Source organism: Amblyomma maculatum, chromosome 4 (assembly GCF_055883805.1).
Source record: "Amblyomma maculatum isolate TAMU_Amacu chromosome 4, ASM5588380v1, whole genome shotgun sequence".
Taxonomy (NCBI): domain Eukaryota; kingdom Metazoa; phylum Arthropoda; class Arachnida; order Ixodida; family Ixodidae; genus Amblyomma; species Amblyomma maculatum.
This window is the reverse complement of record NC_139347.1, coordinates 126,516,657-126,542,650: the sequence shown is the minus strand read 5'-3', so window position 1 is coordinate 126,542,650 and position 25,994 is coordinate 126,516,657. Positions and strand designations below refer to the sequence as shown.

The 25,994-nt window shown below is 52.1% G+C and overlaps 1 protein-coding gene and 1 pseudogene across 1 annotated transcript in view; one reads left to right on the top strand and one right to left on the bottom strand.

The window, feature by feature from the left end:
- Pex16 (peroxisomal biogenesis factor 16) overlaps positions 1 to 25,994 on the bottom strand; it is a 170,585-nt gene that overhangs the window by 92,534 nt on the left and 52,057 nt on the right. The gene's annotated exons all lie outside the window — the stretch shown is intronic.
- LOC146192342 (uncharacterized) lies at positions 4,416 to 6,549 on the top strand (annotated as a pseudogene).

Below are 25,994 nucleotides of genomic sequence, written 5' to 3'. Positions count from 1 at the left end.
AGAAACAGGAAGGTAAGGTTGTTCCGTGAAACGGACAGCCGATGCTTTAGTGAAAAAGGTGATCTCAACGGTAATGCCGATGGCTTAAGTCGAAGCCCTAACGTGAGCAGCCTCAATTTTCACTTGTTGGTGTTTTTCTTCCTGACATAGGATTTTGAACAGATTGCATTGTATTATTTTTGTTTGAGAATAACGTTTTTGAAAGCGCGATTTTCAAATTTGTGGACGCGTTCCAAGTGCTGCTAAGCTGCCCTTTAATATAGATGGGGGCATAAGAGGGAAATAGTCTGGTAAAACTTAGTGAAGTTTGTGCCGTGCTTGCTGGCTGAGCGGTTGAGTTTTTAGCGTGGTTGTGACGTTGTGGGTTGCCAGAAATCTCTCCTGAAGACAAGTTGCAGAGTGCCTTGGAAAACCGGACTTGCCAAGGAATTCTTCAGGCTGACTGGCTCAGGAGAAACAGAGTCGGACGAACCCGGCTAGCAGCAACATCCCGATCCCTCCGGACTGCGGATGCAGTCCCCTGCCCTTCGGGATCTCCCTTCCCCGGCGGGGCAGTCTGTTACGTTTCTCCACCGACAAGTGGGACAGCTGACGCGGCCACCGCATAGCAACAGGCAGAACCGCGAGCGGATCGGCCATTTCGACGCCGTTCATCGGCCGCGCAACGCTTCCTCCCGCCGACAAGTCTCAGCGTGTTCCTGCCACGCGCCAAATGTGTGTGCGTGCGTGTGTGTGTAAAAGCTGGCCAAGCCTGGAGATCGAGGGAAAGTGCGTCGCCCTCTCCTGTCTGCAGGAGGTGGAGGAGATGAGGTCGGAACACCTGCGATTGAGTCATTCGTCGTGAACCAACATGTTTGGCTCTCCCTTTCCTGTGAGGGTTTACCCTTTCCCTGTGAACTGGAAAAACTATAAAATGCAGCGGCCGACTCCGCTGGGACAGAGACTACTTTGACGCGCCGTTGGCACGACGCTAGACACCAGTGTGTGAGAGTGTCTGTAATCTCTCCGGGTCAGCTTCTCTGCCCGTATCTTCTCGATGTTGTAGTAAAGGTTGTTTCGTTAGAAGACGCCTCGTCTTTGCTGGCACCTTTGATGCCGTCCGCCGTCCACGGAGCCGCCAGGCCAACGCTACCGAGGGGCCGCGCGCCGCACGTAATAACCGCTGGCAGCGGTACGCTACCACAGGCACTCGCGACCCAAACGTAACAATGCTCAAAGGTCGTCTGTGTGACTAAGGGCCCTCACACAGGCTGGGTCTCAACCCGACAAGTAATTTTGTGCTCCATATCAGATCAAATTGTTTGTTACCTTTACAAACCCTCTGCCGAATGAGTCACAATTTTGGCACCAATGGTGGCTGTGAGTGGCCAGTTCGGCACCCGTCCGCGTGACGCATAAATTGGAACGACAGCACAGTGGTTGACTGCTGGCTTGACGGTTGTGCGCACGCAGCCGCCAGGCCAGGCCGGGTGAAATTACTCCATCATTATGGTGGCGAGCCACCTGGTGGTTTTGCTTTGTGGTCTTGTCACGTGGTGTGATGACGCTATAGCTATAGACCGTTTTACCGAGAGCGAGTAGGAGAGGAGGAAAATACTCTCTAACCAGATTCCTTGCGCCGGCCCATTAATTGTTGCCATTACCGAGTGGGCTGTGCATTCGCACGCTTCATGCATAGCAGAGAGGCCTTGCACCTCGGTATATTGCCGTTTGAGAGACTTAAATACCTTTATTAGCGCCCCTTTTAGTGGTAATGTCATCGGGACAGCAATGCGGGATCGTGGACTGCGCAAAGAATAAAAGAAATCGCAACATGATTACCGAGAGCGTATGCGGGAGGCATGCATCGACAGTCCGAGTTCGGCTGTGATATGTTTCTGCTTCACCGCTTTCCAGTCCAACCTTATTTAATTCGCTTATGAACGTTTTATGTAAGCAAGATAAACCTAGTACCAATGACGGACTCACGAATATGATGCCCACTTCCGCCGTAGTAGCCACGCACGCCGGGCAGGCCGTGCCTCCTGCAAGCCCTCCGCGCCAACGATACGGTGGATCTTTTCCGCCAACGCAAGAACGTGCTAAAATCTGTTCTTCACTTAAACAATAAGCCGACAGCAAACAAAAATCTTTCTTGCGGATTTCTGACCCACGTGTTATTGATAATTGCAATACAAATAAGTTACGCAACACATTACCGCTGGTGCGGCGCGCGGCTCATCGATCGTCTGCACGCTGGTTCCGCTGCTAAGGCGTCACCGAAATTTACACCTTTCTTTTACTAATACTATGGGATCGGCAGTAAGGCAGTTCCATGAGAGACCATGTACTCTAGCGCTGAGCAATTACAAAGCGTCGTCGGATGTGCCTTCGATGCGAAACAATTTAGGCCTAGCGACGACTAGGGAGTGCACGAGAGTGCCGTAGTATACGCCGCGCCAGCGGGCGGCGCAGCGGGCGGCGCAGTTGTGAATTTGTCGTTTTCTTTCATGGTGCCGCTAAGAGCGCGTTTTTCGACGTTTTGCTCAACAACACGTCGTGCAAACGATGCTGCAACGACGTACGGGACGGGGGTATACGATGTTGTCTCGCCGCAGGACGAACACCAAGGCTTTATAAAAACGTCGAAGGATGGTACTTTAGACCCTACTTCTTTTAAGTGCTAGCCATGAATCGTAGTTTAACTTGAAAGCACGGCTTTAAAGTATACATTGTTTAAGCAGGAAAGCTCGATTGTATATCGAAATGGGTCGCACTTCATGTTAAATAAATGCGGCGATAACTGGAAAGCATCTTTCGCAGTATCTGCATTCCGAATTTGGTAGCTGCCCATACGGTTCATTCGCTGTGTGTTTGTGTGTGCAGTTACCATTGCGATAATAAAATATAATTGAAAATACATGTATCGTGAAAGATATAACAGATACATCCTCACTGCGCAAGTGGAGCGCAGTCCTTCGCAGCCACACCGGCCGCTCCGCTATGTCAGACGGATGCGCCACAATTGTGGTCTTCGTGTGATGACATCACAGACAGCCACGCTGGCCTACAGGATGTAGCGATAAGGTCACTGCATGCAGCTGACCTGGTGGTCACTTTGTGAATTAGGTCATACCTAACGTGGCAGGCCACCTTGACCAACATGGTGGACACACCTTGGCCGCCAACTTAGTTGCACGAGGGTGGTCATGTGGTAACGACGACGTGACACCAGACTGCAATGCTACGGCAACTGATTACGTACTCACCCGCCATCTTGAATTTAGGACAGAGAGGAAACGTACAAACGTTAGTAAGAGCTAAAACTCTTAAATCGGTCGAGAGAGGAAGGACGCACGAAATGCGATTGAACACGGCTGCCATTGCAGTGGTCTTTTTCGGTTTTCCTATTAAAGGCGACCTCGCACACAAGAGCCTCGTGCAAAACGCAAGCCGTCTTTCCGAGACAGAAGCTCTAGTTGACCATGTCATTGTTGACGTTGATACTGACAAGGCCTGTGTGTTCAACGCAGCTGAACCGAATGGCGAGTGATAGCTATGTCGATATGAGAACTAAGGCTGATTTCAATGGTCATTATATAGATTTCTTTCATGCTGCAGCGATTGAGAAGCTCTTTGATCACTGAACTGTTACTGTTTCTATGTTTATTAGTAAAGTTGTAAATTGGTCTAGAATTGAGGAAAGGTTTGGACTGTTTATAGGTTTTAATGTCCCAAAGCGACTCGGACTATGAGAGGGAAGGCACAATTTCTGTCACACTTCTGGTGGACACTTGAACCCTATCCTAAAGAAAGGGAGGAAGGACAGACACAAAGGAGAAAGAACTGCCATAGTGGAAGACTGACGAAAATGGCGGCGGCCCAATACATTTAGCAGCCGCTCTCCGCACAGCGTGGTTGGCTCACTAAATCTGGCGTCCTTTCGGGCCACTCCTGTTTGAGCTGGCACCACCCGACATCTCATTGACCCTACACGCACCACTTCAACAACACATGACGTGACACGCCTCGTACACGAACATATTGAAGATCCCGACGCCCTCCTAGACACACTTCAAAACACATACACCTCTCCGGGAGCCCCCACACCTAATTCGACACTGGACACAGAGTTCACGGAGACGGAAGTCAGAGCAGCCCTTCTTAGTCTCCAAACCAACTCCGCACCTGGTCTGGACCAAATCACAAACGCCATGCTTCGTAATCTGGAAGACCAGTCGATCACCAAACTTACGGCATACTTTAACCAGTGCTGGGTGGAGGGTGTCCTCCTGCATTTCTGGCGTCATGAGAAGGTTATATTTATACCCAAACCTAACAAACAACTTACACTCAAAAACCTTCGCACTATTTCGCTAACCTCTTGCCTCGGGAAGCTTTTCGAACATGTCGTGTTAGCGAGACTTACAGCACATATGGCAGACAACAATCTATATCCGCACAGCATGGTGGGATTCCGACCCCATCTGTCCGCACAGGACGCCATGCTACAACTCACCCACGACATTTTTGACCCACTACTTCCTTGTCACACCAAGGCAGTCTTAGCTTTGGATCTTTCCAAAGCTTTTGATCGCATCAAACATCAGGCGATCATGACTGCCCTATCCAAATTGAATGTAGGTGCACGAACGTACACTTATATTCGAGCATTCCTCACTGACCGCACGGCTCAGGTACACTGCGGCCCTCTTTCTTCCTCCTCCTACACACTTCAAAGTGTCGGCACCCCTCAAGGGTCCGTCCTCTCTCCTTTTTTATTTAACGTCACCCAAATCCCCCTCGCCCGAAAACTGTCAGACATCCCGCATCTGAAACACACCTTTATGCCGACGTCATCACGCTGTGGACGACTCACGGCAGTGACGGCGATATAGAAAACACCTTACAGGAAGCAGCCACACAGACCGAAAATTACACAAGGAGCATCGGACTGTCTTGCTCCCCAGATAAGTCCGAACTGCTGCTCATCCGCCCCAAGAACCGCCATTCCCCCCACTCCCCTATTACCAGTGAACTGAATGGGAGCCCAGTACCGGAGGTTGAAACCCTCCGCGTATTGGGCCTAGACATCCAGATCAATGGTAAAAACACCACCACCCTAAAGAAACTCAGGCAGGTTGCAGGTGCGATATCGCACCTCATCCGAAGAGTTTCGGGCCACCATAGGGGCATGAAGGAGCGCGACCTTTGTCGCCTCATCCATGCCTTCGTCGTCAGCCGTGTGATTTACACTACTCCTTACCTAAAACTGTCCAAACATGACATAAACGCTTTGGATGCCTTGATCCGCAAGGCATACAAGGTCGCACTTCACCGGTCGCAAGGTCGCTCCGTCCTGTCTCCCTTGTCTTTTGTTTCGTCTTTTTGTGCGCATAAAACCAATCTGAGTATGAACCAACTAGCCCCACAACGCATATTACTGGAACGCCTTCCCCTCAACACACCCACAGACATATTGCTAGGCCTGGGTCTGCACAACGCGATTGGGGGGCTCGTGGAGGCCCTCCGACAAGCTCAATACATCAGACTCAAGCAAACATCCACTGGACGGTATATCCTAGGCTCCCTTGGAATCAGGATACCGGCTAACGACCCCACCCTTCTCTCCATCCCCCGACATATCCACCAAGGACTATTTATCAAGCCATACCCGAAAAATATGCATCCATCCTACCATGATAAACGCCGCAGAGCCCGTGCAAAGGCGCTCCACCGATATAAGGCGGTGAGGTGGACGCCGTATGGGTGGACGCTGCATGCACGGGTGATGAAGCGACCGCAGCCGTGGTGGATTCCTCTTCATCCCCTCTTATCATATTACCTCTCCCCACAGACCCAGAAACTGCAGAGGAAGCTGCCATTGCATTAGCCATAACCCGCACGGAATCCCAGTACATTTTAACTGATTCAAAAACAGCAATTCTAAATATTGCACGTGGCCGAGTCCAAGTCCCTGCTTTTAGCATACTGGACTCGCGCGATGCACCGCCGCCCTGCCATGTGGAGCTGATATGGGTGCCTGCGCACTCCGGGAATCCCGGAAACGAGGCTGCCAACCTTTTAGCTCGAGGTTGTTTAAACCGAGCTCAGGTGGCCTCTAATCCGGAATTTACGAAGGAGCGTATGCACTCGTTGAGCGAGCTGACGCAGTCCTACAGAGCCTCGCGCCAGCTCTACTCCCCACCTAACCCCTCCCTAGACAATAAACACGCAACACTATGGCGCAGACTGCAAACACACACTCTTCCTTCACCCCTTGCCTTTTCCCACTACCATCCCTCCTTCCACACTCCTGCTTGTATCCTTTGCCCAGAACCCTTTGCCTCTTCAATCCACATCCTCTCCCTCTGCCCGGCAGACCCTCCCCCGCGGGGCCTAGAGCAGCTGAAGACCTGGGAGGACTGGGAGACCCTGCGACGTTCTGAGGACCCGGTCGTGCAGATCATCGCCATCGGCCGGGCTGCCAGTGTTATGCTCCTCAGGGACATAACACTTGAATCAGTGGGGTCGTGCGGGGACCCAGGGGCCTGCGCGCCCCGAATATAAAGGGTTTTTTTTCTCTCTCTCTCACAGGAAGGGAGAGGCTCAGTATCAGTCACACTTGCTTTGCGGACATCTGAACCGCGCCGTAACTGATTTATTTATAGGAAGGGAAGGCGTGGTAACTGTCTCGCTTGTTTTCTGTCGACACCGCAACCGCGCCGTAAGGGAGGGGAGGAAGGTGGGAGTGAAAGTAGAAAGAGAGAAAGAGGAGCCGTAGTGGAGGGCTACGGAGTAATTTCGACCACCTGGGGATCTTTAACGTGCGCTGACATCGCACAGCACACGGACGCCTCTTCGTTTCGCCTCCATCGAAACGCAGCCGCCGAGGTCGGGTTCGAACCCGGGTACTCCGGCACAGTAGTCGGGCGTCTTACCACTGCACCACCCCGGCGGGGCGTAACGGAAAGTATAAGGTGGGAGTGAAAGTGGAAAGAGATAAAGGGGAGCCGTAGAGGAGGGCTACGGAGTATTTTCGACCACCTGCGGATCTTTAACGTGTGCTGACGTCGCACAGCACACGGACGCCACTTCATTTCGCCTCCATCGAAACTCAGCCGCTGTGGTCGGGTTCGAGCCCGGGTACTCCAGCACAGTAGTGGGGCGTCTTACCGCTGCACTACCTCGGCGGGGCTGTCCCCAACGGACGAAATTGTTCCGAAGCTGATATTCCCCCGATGGGGCTGGGGCAGGTGGGTCACCGCCGCTTGCGGCGGGAGCTGGCCTGCCGCAGAAGTTTTATCTGCTGTAGGCCGTCATGGCACCCGCCCCCGTTTCGGTGGTGGACGACGGCTGTTGCTGCGGCGCGCGTCTTTCTCTCCCTTTTTCTTTTCTTTCTTCTCTATTTTCTCTTCTGTCTGCACGAGGCAGCGGAGGTGGCTCAGCTACAGAGCCAGTAGCAGGCCCGTGCATTTTCTTTTCATTCTCCCTACAGCCACAACAACAACCCTTCACTATGGCAACTCTTTATCTTCTTTCACTGACTTCTTCCACCCTATACCTTATGGCGCGAGTGAGGTGTCCATCCATAATTGTAACATACTGCGGCTTCCCCTTGCACCACCCAAAGAACAGCGTTTTAAGGAAGCTGCCTAGGCTACCCTCTCCACTCCTCCTCTCCACGGCCACTAGCGCACAATTCTATTACAAGCGATGTCACGTGGTACGCGCTGTTTCTATGCGATCTATTGCTGATCTATTGCTCAACATCAAATTTCAGAATAGTGTGACCTTGAACAATGGTAATAGTAGATCTAAGGCTCAAAAGGGGCCCAACCGCATTCGTGACAGGCTCGCTTATTTCGGCCGCGTTCACCCAGCCCTTAGCGTGCTAGTTATGACGTAACTCTCGGCCGTGTGCCGCATGCAGAACCTCTAGGCTGCGTTGTGGGAAAGCTGCCTCAAGCGGATCAGAGCGCAGCCGCGTGATATATATTTCCTCGGGCGGCATTCGTGTTCTGGCACGTGTTCTGCATGAGCGCCCCTGCGTGCCCTTCACCCTGGAAGAGATCCGCGCGGCCGGTGTTTCCATAGCGTGCTTGACAGCTCACCTCAGACCTCCTCTCTCGCTGCCCCGCTTATCGCTTTTTTCTTCTTCTGCAGGGCTCAACGGAGCGCGATGCTGCGCTTGAAGGTGCCATTGCACCCGTAGGGGTACTAAACTGTCGCAGGCCGCGGTTACGATATGCGTAACCAACCGATGAATGCTGCCATTGGAGTGGCTGCGGTGCCCTACTTCGGTTCGGTACCGTATGCACACACCCCCGAAAAAAAAGGCTCTGGACGCTTCGCTAATAGGGCTGTTGCATTGCGCTGGAGAGTTGGAACTGGTCTGGCGCCGCTGTTCTTTTTCGATGCAGCCATTGCAGCACAATGAGACGTAAAGGTTATCTCAGTCTCATTGAGGATTTTAACTGCTTCTGTGTACTTGGAAGAATTTTATGGTGTTGTAAGTATATGAAGGATGATAGCAATCACCGATACTAAAGCAAAGCGCTGGCGAACGTTCACCTTTTATCTTTTTCTTGTGGTGACAATAAGCGAATAATAGTCAGTCATCATAAATACACATATGCGCGCGCGCACGCACACACACACGCACACGCACACGCACTTGCCCCCGCCGGGGAGGCGAACTGGTTACGGCGCTCGACCACTGTTCCCAAGGACACGGGATCGAATCCCGGCCTCGGCGGCCGCTTTTCGGTGCAGGCGATAAGCAAGGCGCCCGTGTGCTGTGCGATTTCCGTGCACGTTAAAGAACCCCAGGTGGTCGAAATTTCCGGAGTCCTCCACTACGGCGTCTCTCATAGCCTGAGTAGCTTTGGGACGTTAACCCCCCCCACCACACACACACACACACACACACACACACACACACACACACACACACACACACACACACACACACACACACACACACACACACACACACACACACACACACACACACACACACACACACACACACACACACACACACACACACACACACACACACACACACACACACACACACACACACACACACACACACACACACACACACACACACACACACACACACACACACACACACATGCATATGTAAATAAATGCTCTATTGGCATATAGAGAATTGTAATGTATAACAATGGTATATTTTTGAAAAACTGATTCATTTATAGGAAGGGAAAGGCACGGTAACTGTCTCACTTGTTTTCTGTGGACGCCTCAACCGCGCCGCAAGGGAAGTGAGGACGGTGGGAGTGAAAGTGGAAAGAGAGAAAGAGGAGCCGTAGTGGAGGGTTCCGGAGTATTTCGACCGCCTGGGTATCTTTAACGTGGGCTGAAAAAGATCCCCAGATGGTCGAAATTACTTGGACTGTTTAGATAAATTATCTTGAAAATAGAGTATTGTCAATTTTTTTTTCATAAAAGAGAAATGAACGAACCTATTAAGACCTGGATTGAATAGAGCAATGCCTCGCAACAACAAAAAAAAATTGTGTGGCACATTGGACCACTAAAGTGCGCTAAGGCGAAAGCCTTTGAAACTTCGCTGATTCCTGGTTTTACTGCGTCTGTTTTTGTACGCTGTGGGGTGCCGCGTTCGAGGAAGCGCCAAATGAAATTCTCTGCACAGACGCCTGGATCGGTATGGCACCGAAGCGGGGCTGTGAACTGAGATAAATGCCTAGCGTTCTGGCATGGAGAGTGGCCCACAATCCCGACGAATTTCGTGAACATCCCTAGTCTAAAAATAATAATAATTGGGTCACAGGAATGGAAAGGCGCAGTATCTGTCAGACTTAATTCTGTGGACGCCTGAACCGCGCCGTAAGGGAAAACTGATTTGTAGGAAGGGAAAGGCACGGTAACTGTCTCACTTGTTTTCTGTGGACACCTCAACTGCGCCGTAAGGGAAGGGAGGAAGGTGGGAGTGAAAGTGAAAAGAGAAAAAGAGGAGCCGTAGTGGAGGGCTACGGTGTAATTTCGACCACCTGGGTATTTTTAACGTGCGTTGACATCGCACAGCACACGGATGCCTCTTCATTTCGCCTCCATCGAAACGCAGCCGTCGAGGTCGGGTTCGAACCCGGGTACTCCGGCACAGTAGTCGGGCGTTTTACCACTGCACCACCCCGGCGGGGCGCGCCGTAAGGGAACGGAGGAAGGTGGGAGTGAAGGTGGAAAGAGAGAAAGAGAAGCCGTAGTGAAGGGCTGCGGAGTAATTTCGACCATGGGAATCTTAAACGTGCGCAGACATCGCACAGCACGCGGACGCCTGTTCATTTCGCCTCCATCGAAACGCAGCTGCCGTGGTCGGGTTCGAGCCCGGGTACTCCAGCTGCGCCACCCCGGCGGGGCTCCCCTGATGGGGCTGGGACAGGTAGGTCACCGCCGCTTGTGGCGGGGGCTAGCCTGCCACCGAATTATCTTGTAGGCCGTCATTGCACCCGCCACCGCTTCGGTGGTGGACGACGGCTGTTGTTGCGGCGCGGTTCTTTCTCTCCCTCTTCCTTTTCTTTATTCTCTATTCTCTCTTCTGTCTGCACGAGGCAGTGGAGGTGACTCAGCTACAGAGCCATAGCAGGCCCGTGCATTTTCTTTTCCTTCTTCCTACAGCCACAGCAACAACAACGACAACAACAACATAACAACCCCTGTGAAGCATTTAGGAGTGCTGCTGGAAAACTACCGATGCACAGTCATACTGAAACCAGCATATTTTGGATGTACGTGAGAATGCCAAGAGACGAAAATGATTCGGTTGGTCTATATTGGCGCGTGCTACGATTTGTAATTTATTTCTTGTAACCAAGAACACGAGTCAAAATCACCTAATCTGGCAATGCCCCGATTCTCCGGGAGCAAAAGAAACTGATCCCCTTGATTAAATTACCTGGGAATCCTACATCCACAGCCCAAATTTGGATGAACAAAAGATCGTCCTACGCCTGGCGGAGGAGGCTTATTCCAAGGCCTTCTCTGCGGCCACGGCGCAGGAGAGCCGGCGAGGAGACCCTCCCCCTGGCTGAGCCCCTGCCCCGAGGTCCATGTCGGTGTAAATAAAGTCTTCTCACTTACTCATATGGCACGTGTTTCAAGTACCGCATTGTTCTCGTGTGAATGCGCAGAGATTGCACCGTGTTTGCCATTTTTGTGTGGGGAAGGTACTTGGGAGCTCACCCGCCGAACAAGCTTGTTTCATCGCGTCCGCTCTGGAGGAGTTGGTTTGGGGCATCTGCATTTGCGCCAGTTGGTTAATCGTTTCACGTTCTTTAGTTATGCTTGTTTTATCCGCACGCAAATCGGCAACCAAGTTGGAAACACGGTGCTGTTTTGTCTATGCGCAGGGTGGAGCCTATCGTAAATAGACTGAACAGTGGTAGGTAAAAAGGAGGGCAGTGGCTTTGGAAACGAAGGAACTATTTTTACGATGTGTCAGGGTAGGTTGAACAAAGTTTTGCCAAATTTATTTCAGTGAGCATGCAAGGGAGAAGGTTTGGCATTTTTAAAGAAGTGTACATGTCATGTCGTGTCTTGCAAGCCCGATTTTCTTTTGAATATTTATCATCTGTAATCGGAAAGAAACTTTATAAGGACTTATGCGAGCTCTTTCTCTCGAGCTAATTATACAGATCGTTGTAGAGTGCATGTCCATGGAAGTTAGTCCTTAAGCAGTCCTTGGACAAAAACTTTCTTTTTCAAGCTCCATAGCAATAAACTAGAAGTTAAGGCCTATTTAGAAATAAAAACGTTTTTTGTACCTTGTGGAAACCGTTGCTTTATATACAGCAAGCCGAAAACTATGGGATGGCGCAGTGGTTACGACGCTCGACTACTGTGCCCAGGGAAGCGGGATCGAATCCCGGCCTGGGCGGCTGCGTTTCGCTGGAGGCGAAACGGAGTGGCGTCCGTGTGCTGTGATATGTCAGTGCACGTTAAAAAACCCCAGGTGGTCGAAATTTCCGGAAGCCCCCACTACGGCCTCTCTCATAGCCTGAGTTGCTTTGGGACGGTATCCCCACAAACCAAGAACCAAAAAAAAAAAAAAAATAAAACAAGAAATCTATCGAACAAGTTTTCTCAGTCTGTTGGGACGCTCTTTTCTTCTGGGACATTCTACAACGACGATTAAAAAAGACCTATACCTGTGGATGCATTCGGAATTAGATTTTTACCAATTGAAGATGATGATGCGCTACCGCTGGACATGATCATGTTATTGGGCCTACACACTATTTGGCGATCCAGAATGGCTTTCAGGTATGCAGACATTGATGCGAGGAAAATACGGCACTATTTTCGAGAATCCGTTGCTAGCGTTATTGATGTTTTCAGGACACAAGACCAAGTGCCTGAATGGTTCCCCATGGAAGCGTTGCTACACATGCCTGAATTTAAATGAATCACGCCGTCGTAGCTGGCGTGGTTTTTAACCCAAGTTGTGTGTTTGTCGCGTAATATTCTGTGTGCGTAAAATCTGGTTTTGAAGCTGTCAATAAAGAAAAAAAAAAGCGGTGGCCACCACCGGTTTTCAATGGGTACAAGCTTGGCTCTTTGGGGTGAAACGCTTGGGAACGGAGACCTAGGTCCCAAATAGTTGCGTCGATGGGACAGTGATTGCCCCGCCGGGGAGGTGCAGTGGTAAGACGCCCGAATACTGTGCCGGATTTCCCGGATTCGAACCCGACCTCGGCGGCTGCGTTTCGATGGAAGCGAAACGAAGGGGCGTCCGTGTGCTGTGCGATGTCAGCGCACGTTAAAGATCCCCAGTTAATCGAAATTACTCCGTAGTGCTCCACTACGGCTCCCCATTCTCTCTTTCCACTTTCACTCCCATCTTCCTCCCTTCCCTTACGGCGCGGTTCAGGTGTCCACAGAGCAAGTGTGACAGATACTGCTCCTTTCCCTTCCTGTGAACCAATTCAATTCATTCAATTTATGGGACAGTGATTCGTTCCGCCATCTCACAACAGTAAGACCGCCCAGCGCGGCAAAAGCCCGTTTTGTGGCCTATTTTTATTTCTTACTGAACCAATATTTTTGGTCCGTGGCCTTTTTTTTTTTCCAAACATATAACCACAGAAGAGTCGAATACCAGGCCGGGGGGAAACTTGTACACATTGAAAAAACCGGTGAATGCCCGGCGGCACCAGGGAGCGAACCTGGTACCTCCCCAATACGAGGTTGGATGCAATTCGTAAGCAACCAGCTAACATATTGTCACGGACAACAGGGCTAGACGTAACAGACGACAAGACGAAGCTGTACCAGCAGGCAAAACGTTCGGCGCTCAGCACGCGAGTCAACTTCAGTGTCCTCTTCTTCCAGGCGCAGCAAGAAGATGGAGACACCAGGTGGCATTACTCCCCCTCTTAAAAAAAAGAAATAAGGGACGGAGCGCGAGGTAAGGTGTCCTACGCAACAACGAAACAAGCGCATAGCGCACTACCGCGTGAAATAGGGCTTCATGCGGACGACGTGCACGACCTCGGAGCGTGGTTGCCGACGCGAGGGCTGCACAGTACCCACTGGAAGAACTTCGTATGTTACTTCCGTGACTCGGCGCAGAACTTCGTAAGGTCCGAAGTAGCGGGAAATCAGTTTATCACACAAGCCGGGCCGACGCACCGGGGTCCATACCCAAACTTTCTCTCCGGGATGGTAGGCGACGTGTCGATGACGGAGGTTGTAGCGGCGTGCATCCGTGCCCTGCTGTTGCTGAATGTGAATTCGGGCAAGTTGACGTGCTTCCTCAGCGCGCTGAGCAAACTGTTCGGCGTCTGGCATGAGTGGATGATCATCTGTGCAGCTCGGAAGCATAGCATCCAACATCGTCTGAACGTCACGTCCGTAGACTAGGCTAAATGGTGTAAAACGCGTCGTCTCTTGGGTGGCCGTGTTGTAGGCATATGTGATGTAGGGAAGAATTTCATCCCAGTTTTTGTGCTGCGAGTCTATGTACATTGCGATCATGTCGGCGATGGTTTTGTTGAGTCTCTCCGTGAGGCCATTCGTCTGCGGGTGATATGCAGTAGTTTTTCGGTGGCTGGTATGACTAAGCTCGAGCACGTCGTGCATGAGCTGTGCCGTAAAGGCGGTGCCTCGATCGGTTACGACTAGGGACGGTGCGCCATGACGCAACACGATTTGCTGCATGAAGAATTCAGCGATCTCAATTGATGTGCCCCGCTGCACTGCCTTGGTTTCCGCATAACGTGTGAGATAGTCGGTCGCGACTATAATCTATTTGTTACCCGTCGATGACAGCGGAAATGGGCCCAGTAGGTCGATGCCGACTTGGTCAAACGGCGTCCGAGGTGGAATAATAGGTTGGAGCAAACCCGCGGGTTTGAGAGGAGGTACCTTCCGACGTTGACACTCGCGGCAGCCTCTGACGTAGCGATGGACAGCGTCAGAAAGTTTAGGCCAATAATAGGCTTGACGAACTCGAGCGAGTGTGCGTGCAAAGCCTAAGTGGCCGGAGGTGGGCTCATCGTGGCAAGCAAAAAGGATGTCGTCGCGCAGGTCGGCCGGCACGACAAGGAGGTGCGCTCGATCAACAGTGCTGGAGTTTTTCTTGAATAAAACGCCATTCCGAAGACAGAATGCAGAACGGTGCCTTCCAAACTGGCGGGGGACGTCAGTAGCGTGACCCTCCAGGTGGTCAATGACAGGTCGAAGGTCTGGGTCAGCTCGCTGTCGGGTCATTATATCTGAGGCATTCAGTAGTCCAAGAAAACTTGTGTCATCCGTGGCGTTATCGACAAATGCGACGGGTGCCCGCGAGAGCGCGTCAGCATCTTCGTGCTTCTGACCAGACTTGTACACAATGGAGTAATCAAATTCTTGAAGGCGAAGGCTCCATCGTGCTAGGCGCCCTGATGGATCACGGAGATTGGCCAGCCAGCACAGAGAATGGTGGTCAGTAACGACTTTAAACGCGCGTCCATAGAGGTAAGGCCTAAATTTCATAGCTGCCCACACAACTGCGAGGCATTCCTTTTCCGTAGTGGAATAATTTGTTTCAGCGCGGGAGAGCGTGCGGCTGGCATACGCAATGACCCTTTCCACGCCAGCTTGGTGTTGAATGAGTACAGCGCCAAGGCCGATGTTGCTGGCGTCGGTGTGGATTTCGGTGGTAGCGTCTTCATCAAAGTGCGCAGGAACAGGAGTAGTTTGCAGTCGTCTGCGTAGCTCCGCAAAAGCCTCCTGTTGCTCGGCGGCCCACACGAACTGTGTATCATCCCGCGTGAGGCGGTTCAGGGGTGCGGTTACCTTGGAAAAGTCGGCGATGAAGCGGCGGTAGTACGCACACAAACCCAGGAAACGTTTTAAACTCCTCTTCGTGGTAGGAACGGGAAATTTTGCGACAGCGGCAGTTTTGTCGGGGTCTGGCCTAACGCCTGCGGCACTCACGAGATGACCAAGAAACTTCAACTCTTTGTAGCCAAAGTGGCACTTTTCGGGCTTGAGCGTCAAGTCAGCTGACCGGAGGGCATCTAATACTGCTCGAAGGCGTTCAAAGTGTTCTCCAAAGGTTTCAGAGAACACGACAACGTCGTCGAGATAAACTAAACAGATTTGCCATTTGAGGCCAGCGAGAACGGTGTCCATCATGCGCTGAAAAGTAGCCGGCGCTGAACATAGGCCGAATGGCAGCACTTTAAACTCATACAGTCCATCTGGGGTAACAAAAGCTGTTTTTTTCGCGGTCCCGCTCATCAACCTCAATCTGCCAGTACCCGCTCTTCAAGTCAATGGAGGAGAAGTACTGGGCGCGACGAAGCTTGTCGAGCGAATCGTCGATACGGGGCAGCGGGTAGACGTCTTTTTTAGTGATGTCGTTCAACTTTCGATAGTCAACACAGAAGCGAAGGGTGCCATCCTTTTTTTTTCACAAGCACGACAGGGGACGACCACGGACTGTTGGAGGGTTGGATGACACCATCACGAAGCATCTCCTGAACCTGTGTGTGAATCGCTTCACGTTCCGCCGTTGAGATGCGGTACGGCTGCTGGCGTATAGGGCGGGCATCGTCGGGAGTAATTATACGGTGCTTCCCAAGAGGCGTCTGCCGAATTTACGATGATGTCGCGAAACAAGCACTGTATTTTAAAAGAAGAGAACGTAGGTCGTGCTGCTGTGTTTCCGAGAGATCTGCACTAATATCCAGACGATCAAGGGATGGGTGCACATTTTCAACTTCTCCGAACGTAAAACATTCAGAAACGTCCGCTAAGGCGTCGGCGAATGCGATAGCGGTAGCGCGGAAAAGATGGCGGGGCTCGTTCGTGAAGTTAGTCACCAGGAGCTCAGATCGGCTGTTACGGAGATGGATGAGACTCCGCGCCGAGGTGATACCGTGGGTGAGCAAAAGGGACTGGTTGCCCTCAGCGACCGCCGTTCCGCCACGCAGTTCATCGCAGTTAACGGTCACAAAAACACTGGAACGTGGCGGAATAGAAACGCTCTCGGCGGAAATTCGAAGAGGGGCGTGGCTTTGGCGGTCTGCGGTGTCAGTATCATCCGCTTTCTCAGTTGAAAAGGTCACGGTACGCTTCCGGAGATCGATAATGGCCCCAAACTCCCGAAGAAAATCGACACCAAGGATACAGTCGCGGGAGCAGTCAGGTATTACAAGGCAGCTTACAACAAACTTGGAGTTGCGAATTTGGACTCTCGCCGTGCACTGACCGCTCGGAGTTACGACATGCCCGCCAGCGGTTCGAATCTGCGTGCCAGACCATGGCGTCATCACTTTTTTTAGAAGCGCCGCTAGCTTCCCGCTTAAAATGGAAAAATCAGCACCAGTGTCTACCAATGCGCTAACCTTATAGCCGTCGGGGACCACGGGTATATCCAGCGAGAGTCTATCTTCACGTGTACGAACTGTCGTCGGGGCCGTCAAGTCGCGGTCGCTCACAGGTGGCGTTGTCGGGGGGTCTTCGTTGCGTCGATTTGAAGCGGCCTCGCCCCCTGAGGTCGCTGTCTTTAGTTTTCCCGGCTCGGACTAGACGGCCGTCGCTGCGCCATCCAGGAGGAGCTGGGCTGCGAGGATAGTCGGCGTGGAGACGGAGATCGTGACTGTCGTCTAGAAGTTGGCGCCATGCGCTGCTGGGCTACGTAGTCCTCAATATCCCGGGGTCGTTGGCCTAAAGGAGGGCTACGCATGTCGATGGGAAACCCTTCAGTCCCAGTTGTCGATATGGGCACTGTCGATACAGGTGGCCAGGTTCTCCGCAGTGGAAGCACAGGCGCTGCCGATTTGGGGCACGCCACAGGTCTGCCTTTCGGTAGAGTGGTCGGCGGTTGTCGATGTACGGTTCGGGGTGGGCTGAATACAGCGAGCCTTGGTCGGGTGGCGGTAATTGTGTGGAATCGGTTGGGGAACGTCGCAAGATGTCCGCATAGGTTGGCCGACAGGGCTCGGTGGAAAAGGATGGCGGGTTAGCGGATGGTACCGAAGGCCGAAATGCTTGTTGAAGCTCTTCTCGGACAATACTAGAGGTAGAGCCGATCGTCGGCTGGGGAGCACCGAAGAGCGTCTGGAGCTCTTCGCGCAGAATGGACCGGATGATGTCGCGAAGAAGGTCCGGACTAGCCCCGAAGGCCGAATGCGGCTCCGTGAGCGAAGCGGCGAGTACCGGCCTGTCGTAGGTCGTAGACCGCTGCTGGAGCATCCTTTCCATCGTGACTGCCTCCGAAAGAAACTCTGCAACTGTGCTCGGCGGATTGCGCACGAGCCCAGCGAACAGTTGTTCCTTAACGCCGTGCATGAGATGGCGTACCTTTTTCTCTTCGGGCATGGCCGGGTCAGATCGTCGGAACAGCCTAGTCATGTCCTCCACGTACATGGTTATGGTCTCGTTCGGCATCTGTATGCGAGAGCGTAAAGCCCTTTCCGCTCGTTCTCGGCGATCCGGGCTGGTGTAGGTGTCCAGGATGCAGCGGCAGAACTCGCGCCACGATGTTAGGGCGCCTTCGCGATTCTCGTACCATGTACGAGCGCCATCTTCCAGGCTGAAGAAGACGTTCCTGAGCTTTGCGGCGTCGTCCCACTGATTAAATGCGGCGACGCGTTCAAACTGGGTGAGCCAGTCTTCGACGTCTTCCGTCTGACAGCCGTGGAAAACCTTAGGCAGTCGTGGGTTCTGGAAAGTGTAATACGTTGACAGGTCGAGGGGCGGCTGCTGTGGTGAATTCCAACGGCCCGTACTCAGGTGGTAGGCCTAGGTTCCTCCGGCTAGTGCGGTGAAGAGGCGTGTCAATTGGCACAGGACCTGAATCCTGGGTATGCGGAGGAGTGCGGGACATATACTGGGATCGATACCCTGCGCCGACACCAAAATATGTCACGGACAACAGGGCTAGACGTAACAGACGACAAGACGAAGCTGTACCAGCAGGTAAAACGTTCGGCGCTCAGCACACGAGTCAACTTCAGTCTCCTCTTCTTCCAGGCGCAGCAAGAAGATGGAGACACCAGGTGGCAATATAAAGCCCCGCTTTAGCCGATCTGTATGAACGTGCCTGCGCGGCCTAGGGATAACGTGAATGCAAGGGTTTTGGCAGGCTGATTCTTTTGGGTTGAATATGAAATTTTTTTTGTAGCACGTTGTTTCTGGAGCAATGTTTGCGTCTTTTTACTAAATTATTGGCAACAACAAAACAGGTTTCTAATAAGTCCAATAAAAGCAAATGTTGTATCGATTTAGTGGGTAAAAAGCATGGATGGCAAAAGTTTGCTACGCTAGCAGCAGGTTGTTGTTGTTGTTGTGGCTGTAGGAAGAAGGAAAATAAAATGCACGGTCCTGCTACTTACTGGCTCTGTAGCTGAGCCACCCGCTGCCTCGTGCAGACAGAAGAGAAAATAGAGGAGGACGAAAAGGAAGAGGGAAAGAAAGACGCGCGCCTCAACAGCCGTCGTCCACCACCGAAGCGGTGGAGGGTGCAATGACGGCCTACAACAGACATTCGGTGGCAGGCTAGCCCCCGCCGCAAGCGGCGGTGACCTTCCTGCCCCAGCCCCATTAGGAGAGACTAATCCTAGCAGCAGGCCTTCACAGTTGCAACTTATTGAAATAGCAAGAAACGTCGGTTTCTACCTGTAGTGATATACGACGTTTTTTTTTTTTTTCAGTACGCCGTATCTTCCAAAACTAACGCCCATTTCTTTGCGTCGATACATTTGCCCACCAAAAGGTTCATTGAAAACAAAACATGGTCATGAGACCTCGATTTACCGTTGTTATCTGAACATACCTAACATATATTGTGAGGCACCGCTCGAACAAACGCCTTTATACGTCTTTACTCCAGGCCGTAGCTAAAACTCTGCGGGCGACCTTCAGAACACCGTTGAACGATGACAATGATGGGTGAAACGGAAGAGGTGAAACTTTGCGCAACGCGCCACAATGTACTGGTTGTCCTAGCTAAATATAGCCTAGGTTTTAAAAAATACGGTATATATATATATATATATATATATATATATATATATATATATATATATATATATATATATATATATATATATATATATACTGTAGTGTGGTAGTCACCGTTATTGCCACTCACATGCATCGCGTGCTGGCGCTCTCGAGGACGAAGAAGTTGATTGTTGTTTTCGTGATTCGGTACGCCTGACGCTCCGCTGCGAATTCATCCTGAGCAGCCGAATCCCTCTGCGTGGACTGAATAAACACACCCCCTACAATTGGTGGAGGTGTATGGAAAAGTTCCCGTCCACCCTGGAACTAAGAAGCCGTACATTGCCATCTGCGTCCACCATGCAGGATGATACCGCCTCGACATCGCCGCCCCTCCCAACCACGGTCCTCTGTTCCGGAGCTCTACGGCAGCGTGACCCATGCCTCTTCAGTGGCACGGCCGATCAAGACGTCGATGATTGGTTGTCGACGTACGAGCGTGTCAGTAGCTACAACAGGTGGGACGACGCTACCAAACGAAGTAACGTAATCTTTTATTTGACTGACGTGGCGAACCTCTGGTTTCGCAACCATGAGGCAGATCAGCCATCTTGGTCTGCATTCAAGAAGAATTTTTCGGAAGTGTTCGGCCGCCCTGCAGTTCGCAAGCTCCGAGCAGAACAACGCTTGCGCGAGCGCACTCAGCAGGCCGAAGAGTCGTTCACCAGTTGACATCGTTGACCTCTGCAAGCGTGTCGACCCCCTAATGTCCGAAGCGGATAAGATCGAAAACATCCTAAAGGGCATCTCTCAGGACGCGTGCCAGATGCTGTGGGTGAAAAGTCCTGCCACGGTCAGTGACGTGATCAAACTTTGCCAGAGCTATGACGAGCTTCGTAAAAAGCGCGCTTCTACCCGGCGGTCCAGTGGTAGAGACGACGCCATCTCTGCACTAGCGCTGGGCGGTTCTACCCCATCAGAGGACAGCCCTTTGCTTCAACAAATCAAAGCGTTCGTTCGAGAAGAGGTCGCCCGCCAGCTATCACTGATCCCTCAGTTACAGGATACTGGCCGCCTTGTTCCTGACATGGCTCCGTCTTTGGCCCCTACCATACGGCGTGCCGTGCAAGATCACATCGCTGAAGTCCTTCCGCCCAGCTCCATGCTCCCGCCCAGCCCTGTGCTGCCGCTCAGCCCCGTGCCGGCGCAAGTAACGGCACCACTGACTTACGCCAAAGTTGCGGCCAGGCCGCTAATGCCATCAGCATCTCTTTCCTACCAGGCCGCTCCTTCCAACCTTCCTTCGCCTTTGCCTGGGTCTGCAATCCATGTCCCTATTCCAAGGGTACGCCAACGCCCTACGAACCCTTGGCGAACAGCCGACAACCGGCCAATTTACTACTCTTGCGGGCTGCCGGGCCATGTCCCACGTCTTTGCCGCCAACGCCTTCCACCTTCTCGAGCTGACCTCTGGAACTACTCCTACGATACGGACCAGCCCTCGCCGAGAACTCCGCCCGGTTCCGACTTTGTATCTCGCGGCAATCAAACGTATATCACTCGCCGATCACCTTCCCCTCGTCGCCGTTCCCCGTCCCCACTTCGACGTTCTACCGGCACTGTTGAGGGAAACTAACAGTCGCAGTTCCCGGGGCAAGAACTGCGCTTGGTTCGAACTCTTCAAGTCCTCGGTGTTCTCCCACTAACGTAATACAAGTGTTTGTCGACGGCGTCGCAATACTCGCTCTTGTCGACACGGGCGCTGCCGTATCCGTCATCAGTGAAGCTCTTTGCTGTCGTCTTCGTAAGGTGACCACCGCGCTTTCCGACTTTTCGCTTTACACCGCCTCATCACAGCGCATTCATCCCTCAGCGGCGTGCACGGCCCGTGTTCTCATCGAAGACGTCTTATACACCACCGAGTTTATTGTACTGTCTTGCTGCTCACACAACATCATCCTGGGCTATGATTTTCTTTCCACTCATCATGCCGTTATTGACTGCGTCCGCGCGGAAGTTTCCTTTTTACCTCTTTGTGATACCGTCTTGTGTGACGTCCCTACCCGGCCTGCAAAACTTCTCGTCGCCAATGACGCAGACATTCCTCCATTTTCTGCTGCCCTCGTTCCACTCTCCTGGGAAAGCGTTATTAGTTCGACTGTCTTCTTCACACCTTCCGATGCCGCTTCACGCCATCCCTGCCTCCTGCTTCCATTTGCTAACCTCAAGTTAGAAGATGGCCTTAGTGCAATGTACGTCTCAAATCCATTTTCGTGCCCGTCCGTCCTGCTACGCGGCGAGTGTCTCGGTCGTATTGAAGAACTTGATCCCGCGCTTGTAAATACTCTTCCTGCCACGCCTACTTCATTAGACGTTAATGTTCTCAGCTCTTGCGATATAGCGACCGCTTCGACACCACCCGATGTTCTTCAACAAGCTATTGACGCAGATCATCCACCCGCACAACGCGATCAGCTCGCTGCTCTTTTACAGAACTTCACTTCTACCTTCGACCTTCCTCACACTTCTCTGGGTCGCACGTCTGTCGTTACGCACACAATCGACACTAGTACAAACGCACATTTACGACAGCGTCCTTATCGCGTGTCAGCCTCTGAGCGCCAAGTAATTGCTGATAACGTGGACGACATGCTTCGTCGGGGCGTCATACACCCATATAACACAGTCCATGGGCTTCTCCGGTTGTTTTGGTCACCAAGAAAGATGGTTCCATCCGGTTTTGCGTCGATTACCCTAGACTAAACAAGATCACGCGCAAAGATGTCTATCCTCTGCTGCGAATCGACGACGCCTTGGACTATTTACAGGGAGCCGAGTATTTCTCCTCATTGGATTTGCGCTCTGGCTACTAGCAGGTACCGATCGCTGATGATGACCGCTCGAAAACTGCCTTTATAACACCGGACGGTTTATACGAGTTCAACGTTATGCCCTTTGGCCTTTGCAATGCCCCAGCTACTTTCGAGCGCCTGATGGACACTGTTCTTCGTGGACTCAAGTGGCAGACCTGTCTTCGTTATCTGGATGACATCGTAGTTTTTTCTACCGACTTTTCTTCTCACCTTCTCCGCCTAAAGCATGTCCTCACGTGTCTCGCTGACGCTGGGCTTCGGTTGAATTTGAAGAAGTGCCACTTTGCCGCTCGAAAACTCACAATTCTGGGCCACGTAGTCTCTAAGGACGGCATTCTTCCTGATCCCACCAAACTTCGCGCAGTTGCAGAGTTTCCGAAGCCAACCTCCCTGAAGCAGCTCCGGAGCTTTATCGGCCTCTGCTCCCACTTTCGACGCTTCATCTTGAACTTCGCCTCTATCATTGCTCCTCTGACCCAGCTTCTTGCCGGCAGCTTCAACCTTTCCTCCTGGACTCCAACCTGCGACAAAGCCTTTAACACTTTACGCCGCCTTTTGGTTTCGCCTCCCATTCTACGCCAATTTGGTCCGACTGCGCCTACGGAGATCCACACTGACGCCGGCGGTATTGGGCTTGGTGTCGTCCTTACCCAACGTAAGCCTGGTTTCAGCGAGTATGTTGTGGCATACGCCAGTCGAACATTGATGAAAGCAGAGTCTAATTATTCAGTCACAGAAAGGGAATGTTTGGCCATTATTTGGGCCATCGGGAAATTTCGTCCCTATGTGTATGGCCGACCGTTTTATGTTGTGACCGATCACCACGCTTTGTGCTGGCTCGCCTCTCTGAAAGACCCATGTGGTCGCCTTGCTCGCTGGGCTCTCCGTCTCCAGGAGTATGGCATTCATGTCATTTATCGGTCAGGTCTGAAGCATACGGACGCGGATGCTCTTTCCCGCTCGCCATTGCCAAGTGATACCTCGTCTGACCACGTCTGTGCTTACGATTTGTCTACTCTTGCCGCTATCGACATGGCTACCTAACAGCGGAATGACCCCTGGATCAGGGCACTTTTGGATTTTCTCTCAAGTCCTACTCCCGGTCATTCATCCAGAGCGCTCGTCCGGCAAGCCCACCACTTCTCCATTCGTGACAGTCTTCTCTTTCGCCGCAATTATTTGCTTGATGGACTGAAGTGGCTTCTAGCCATCCCGCGTCATCTCCGCGCCGAAATTTGTGCTGCGTACCATGAAGACCCACAGTGTGCTCACGGTGGAGTATTGAAAACCTACACGCGCCTACGTCTGCGATTTTACTGGCGTGGAATTGCCGCTTTGTACGACATTTCGTGCGCGCTTGCGAATCTTGTCAACGCCGAAAAACTCATCAGAAGTCCCCTGTTTCGTTGCAGCCGTAACCCTGTCCTGCTCGTCCGTTTGACCGCGTTGGCATAGATCTCTATGGCCTTCTTCCTACTAGTGCCGCTGGAAATCAGTGGACTATCGTGGCAGCAGACCATTTTACTCGCTACACCGAAACATCACCGTTACCCTCTGCCTCAGCTAGAGACGTTGCTTTGTTCCTTCTCCACAACTTGATTCTTCGCCACGGGACTCCGAAGGAGCTGCTCAGTGACTTCGGAAGCGTTTTCTTGTCCGACGCTCTTGAGGCCTTACTGAAAGAATGCAGCATCATTCATCGCACCGCTACTTCTTACCACTCTCAGACGAATGGCCTGACAGAACGTTTCAACCGTACTCTGAGTGACATGCTGGCCATGTACAATAACGACGCTCATTCCAACTGGGACCAGGTTCTTCCCTTCGTAATCTACGCGTATAAAACTGCGATACAGACCACCACTGGATTCTCTCCCTTCTTTCTTCTTTACGGGCGCGAGCCAACCTGCACAATGGACGCGCTTTTGCCCTACCGCCCTGATGTTTCTGAATCAACGCCACTCTCGGACGCCGCCCAGTACGCAGAAGAATGCCGCCAGCTAGCTCGCTCGCTCACAAAGGAAAACCAGCGGCAACAAAAACACCATCGTGACACTGGCGAGGCTCCTTTTTTATGCACCCAACTCCTTGGTGTGGCTCTGGGTTCCTGCTACAACCGCCAGCCTTTCAAAGAAGCTTCTTGCTCGGTATCACGGTCCATACCTAGTCCTTCAAAAAACAACTTCTGTCAACTAGTAGTTGAGCCTGTTACGACCTCTGCGGACTTGCGTCGCCGTGGACGCGAAATAGTTCATGTGGACCGAATCAAGCCATACTACGATCCGCCTGTCCTTTCGGCTCCATGAGTCGCCAGGATGGCTCCTTCTCTGCCCGGGGGGAAACTGTAGTGTGGTAATCTTCATCGTTATTGCCACTGACATGCATCGCGTGCTGGCGCTCTCGAGGACGAAGAAGTTGGTTGTTGTCTTCGTGATTCGGTACGCCGGACGCTCCGCTGCGAATTCATCCTGAGCAGCTGAATCCCTCTGCGTGGACTGAATAAACACACCCCCTACAATATATATTGTCGCGGACAACAGGACAAGACGTGAACGACAGGGCTAGGAGCAGGCAGAGTTCCGTACACAGCGCGCGAGCCGACTTCAGTGTCCTCTTCTATCAGGCGCCACCTATGAACATCAGGAACACCAGGTGGCATTACTCCCCCTCCTAAAAAAGAACGAAATCAGAGGCGGAGCGCGAGCGATAGGCAATGCAAGCGAAAACAAAGTTCAGTACATGGACAGAATAGATAACGGAGGCTGGGTAAGGTGTCCTACTCGACAACGAAACAAGCGCATAGCACACTACCACGTGAAATAGGGCTCCATGCGGACAACATGCACGACCTCGAAGCGTGGTTGCCGACGCGAAGGCTGCACAGTGCCCTCTGGAAGAACTTCGTATGTCACGCCCGTGACACGGCACAGAACTTCTTAAGGTCCGAAGTAACGGGAAATCTGTTTGTCACACAAGCCGGGCCGACACACCGGGGTCCACAACCAAACTTTCTGTCCAGGATGGTATGTGACGTGTCGATGACGGAGGTTGTAGCGGCGTGCATCCGTGCCCTGCTGTTGCTGAATGGGAATGTGAGCAAGTTGACGTGCTTCCTCAGCGCGCTGAGCAAACTGTTCGGTGTCTGGCGTGAGTGGATGATCATCAGCGCAGCACGGAAGCATAGCATCCAACATCGTCTGAACGTCACGTCCGTAGACTAGGTGAAATGGTGTAAAACGCGTCGTCTCTTTAGTGGCCGTGTTGTAGGCATATGTGATGTAGGGGAGAATCTCACCCCAGGTTTTGTGTTTTCGTGGGGAAAATTCTGCAAAGCAATCTGACAAGACAAGAGGTCCCTGCAGAGCGGACATGGTATATATCTCGGGGTGGGAGCTAGCTTCGCTCTCTTGGCCGAACATGATCGCGTGTAATTATTGGCCTCGAGATCGAGCAGAGACGCCACCTAGCAGCATAGTGGCGAACCCTACCCAGTGCAGATGCGTACTCGCGTCGCGTGTCAGCCCGCAGTGATTACGTACGCGCGTGCGGCATGTACAAGAGTGCTTTTTGTTTCTTTTGCAGTTCCTGTGCGCTTTTGCTTACCTATCTGCCTCTTGCAAAAGAAATACGAACAGGCTATTACCCCCACGCTCC